The sequence below is a fragment of the Tamandua tetradactyla genome, chromosome X, assembly GCF_023851605.1.
Source record: "Tamandua tetradactyla isolate mTamTet1 chromosome X, mTamTet1.pri, whole genome shotgun sequence".
NCBI lineage: Eukaryota > Metazoa > Chordata > Mammalia > Pilosa > Myrmecophagidae > Tamandua > Tamandua tetradactyla.
The window spans coordinates 88,570,591-88,574,424 of record NC_135353.1 but is presented as its reverse complement, the minus strand read 5'-3'; positions in this window follow the sequence as shown (position 1 = coordinate 88,574,424).

Sequence of the window (3,834 nt, the reverse complement as noted above, 5' to 3'; positions counted from 1 at the left end):
TATTAATGAAGATATGGCTGTAACATAATTAATGGAAGTTATTATAAGGTTTTGGTCTAATTTCTAATATTATGATCAGGATGTCCAGGTGTGTTTATATCTGAGATGAGAAAAATAAGATACCATGAGCAGTGATTAATTTCATTTCCTGTCTTCACTTTCTTTGAGTTCTTCTTTCATTCAAATAGCTGCACTTCTACTATTACCACATCTTTGCATATGTTGAATATTTGTTCTATTAAGTTCTAGAAAGAGTTCTCCTTTTTTAAAGCCACTTTAGGAAATTTTCTTTTAATGCTAAAGTGAGATCAGGAATATTCTGTTCATGAATTATTGTTCTCATGTTATCCAAATGGACAAATTTAGGGCCCCAATTTCAGCATTACACCCAGCTACCTTTCCACTTTCCCAGCCTTCTGGGTACTTAAAGAATATAAAACCTAAAACTCTGATATAGAATCCTCATTCAGAGGAACTTCCAGGGAAAGTACCAGAGTAGGGAGTTGGGGGACAAATTGCCTCTCCAAAACAGCTAGTAAACAGTCAGGAATTATCTGAAACAACTGTTGTGGGACCCCAGAGCTCAGAATATCACTACACAGCATCCAGGAAGGAGGACAAAGAGGCTGAGAAAAAGAAATAAAGAATTGTGAATAGTTTGCTCGATCATGACTCCCAGTGACAGTGCCCAACTCTGAGGCAGGCCACCTGGAGGTCAAGTCCCTGGATAATTGTGGCATTCAGAAAAAGGCATAAAAATCCTCTTCCTCAAGAACAGGTCAGGGGCACAGTCAATCAGTGGTCATGGATTATCTCTTTAACGTAATTTGATTGAGATATATTCACACACCATACAATCCATCCGAAATATACAAACAATGATTCAGAGCATCATCACATATTTGTGAATTTATCACCATGATCATTTTTAGAATACTTTATTACTCTAGAAAAAAAAAGGAAAATAGAAAACCCCAAATATACCATACTCCTTGATCTGTCCTCTTCTTGACCACTAGTATTGCACTTTATCCAATTGTGATGGTTAGGTTCCAGCATCAACTTGACCAGGTTATAATTCCCAGTTGTCTGGTCAGTCAAGAATTGGCCTGACCATTCCTGCAGGGATATTTCATGGCTGATCAATAATCCAGAAGGCTGGTTTATTAAATCATCAGTCAATTAATTGCAGCTGTGGCTGATTATATCTGTGATCAACTAAAGGCATGTTTCCTGCAAATGAGATAATCCAATCAGTTGAGGAATTTTTAAGAAAGAAGAGAGATTTTCACTGTTTCTACAGCCAGGAAGCATCTCCTGTGGAGTTCATTGAGACCCTTCATCAGAGCCTGCCCTATGGGTTTTGGAATCTTCCATTACCACAGTTGTATGAAACATCTTTATAAATCTCATATTTACAGATATTTCCTGCTGGTTCTGTTTATCTAGAGAACCCTAGTGCAGCTTAGTACCAAAAGTGAAGAGCTGCTGGGGTTTACAGGATACCAAACATGTTGGAACAGCTTTTTAAATGGATAAAGGTAAGATTCTCAAAGAGTTGTGAGAATTTTGGTAGAGAAGGCCTGAATTGCTTTGAAGAGACTGTTGATAGAAATGTAGGCTCTAAATATACCACCAATGAGGCTTTAGACAGAAATGAGAAATGCATTACTACAAACTGGAAAGAAGACTTTCTTTGTGTATGGAAGCCAGAGTTTGAGAGTGATGAACTTTGATATTTTGCAGAAGAAATTTCCAAAGAATGTAAGAAAATACAGTCTGGCTGCTCCTTGAAGCTGATAGTAAAATGTGAGAGGAAAGAGATAAGTTGAGAACTTAACTCTTGCATACAAAGAAAACAGAATTTGGTAGTCTGGAAAATTCTGGGCTTTCTGAAAGTGAGACCCCAGTGAATAAGGCCCCATGTAAGTATATTTGAAAACAGTCAGCCACTAGATGAAAAGTGAGGATTGGAGACAGAGTTAACTAGAAAGGATTTGTGGAAAAAGTTCTATTGTATGATGGCTTTGATCTTTGTGTACAACATCAAAAATCAACATGTTTTTGAGATCTGTATAAATGGAAACACAGTCAGTATGGACTAAAAGGGTCAGAAAAGGGACATATTGAAGGAAAAATGACTTCAGAGGCAGAACCATGGAAGTTAAGGTCTGGAGCCAGAAAATCTCAGGCCAGCAACATGGACACAACCATGTATGTGGAGATGGTGAGTTTGACCCAGAAGCATAGGGAAGGCCTTCCACTTCATTGTTCAGGATGAGTTGTGCCACCTCAGGCCTTGGAGAGGGTGGAGCACATAAACCATGGATTAGGTGTAGTCTGCCTGCCACTGAATTATTCTGTGAGGGTTGATCATGTGCCCTGGAGATGGCAGAGATCCTAGATACTGCCCCGGTGTATAAACAAGATGGAGCTGAGAAAAACTGATCCCCCAAATGAACCCTATTATGGAAACACACCTCAACATTTGGAGAGAGAGCAAGGCTACTGTGAAGGCCTTTGACAAGGTGGGACTGCCACTTTCTAAAGCCCCCCAAATAAATAACTCTCAGACGTGGACATCCAATGGAATTGGCCCTGAAGGTTTTTGGAACAGTTTGGGACCAGTGACCACAGTTTGCCTTTCAATTTCTCCCTATGGCAATGGAAACATGCATCTTATGACTGTCCCTCCTTTGTATATTGGCATCAGATAACTTGTTCTGAGTTTCACAGGTCCAGAGCCAGAGGAGAATTTTTGCCTTAGAACAGACCGTACCTGAGGTTGACTTTGATGAAATTTTCCGCTGAATTTAACTTTTTTTTGTATTTCTGCTGTTACTGCAGTATTTTAAGGCTTTGTGATATTGCAATGGAGTGAATACAGAGTACATATGTCTTTTATTCTCATCCAGAGGATAGATTGTGCCAGTTTATGACTACTATGTACCTAAGAAAGGCTATGCTTTAATTCTGATTCAGTCTTGTGTGGGCAGCCATTTCTTTCTATAGGGAAGAAGCATTTCATTAGGTTATCTCCACAGAGGTGTGGCATGCCCATCATGGGAGTGACTATTTGATTAGATGGAGATGTAACTCCACCCATTCTGGGGGGGGGTTGATTAATTTACTGGAGTCTTTTAAAAGAGGAAACATTTTGGAGAGAGCAGAGTTGACACAGATGCTGACACTTAGAGAACAGAGACAAGGATGTTTGGAGAATCTTGGAGCCCAGCAGACATTTCCATGAGATGCCAAGCAAGCAAGAATGTGGAAAGAGCCAAAGGAATTCAAGAGATAAAGGCCAGCCCTGGAGAAGCAAAGTGAAGAACACCCACAGGAACAGAGGCTGAAAGCAATGGAGCCCAGGACCAAGGGACCAGCAGATGCCAGGCACATGACTTCCCAGCTGACAAAGGTGTTCCAGACAAATTGGCCTTCCTTGGATTAAGGTATCTTTCCCTAGATCCCTTAGTTTGGGAATTTTTATAGGCTTAGAACTTTAAACTTCTTACTTATTAAATTCCCTTTTTAAAAGCCATTCCATTTCTGATACATTGCATTCTGGTAGCTTGACAAACTAATGCATCAATTTTGAGACTTACAATAGAGGAATATTAACCAACACAGAGTGCACTTGTCATATATATATATATGTCATATATATACATATATATCAGTGGAACATAAGGCATCCAGAAGTACAACCATAGAATCATGACAATTGACAGTCTTTTTGCAATATAGTTATACAATCATTAACAAAGACCAGGGCTACTGCATTACAGTTCAGAAACTTCACATATTTCCTTCTGGCTATTTTACAACACTAGA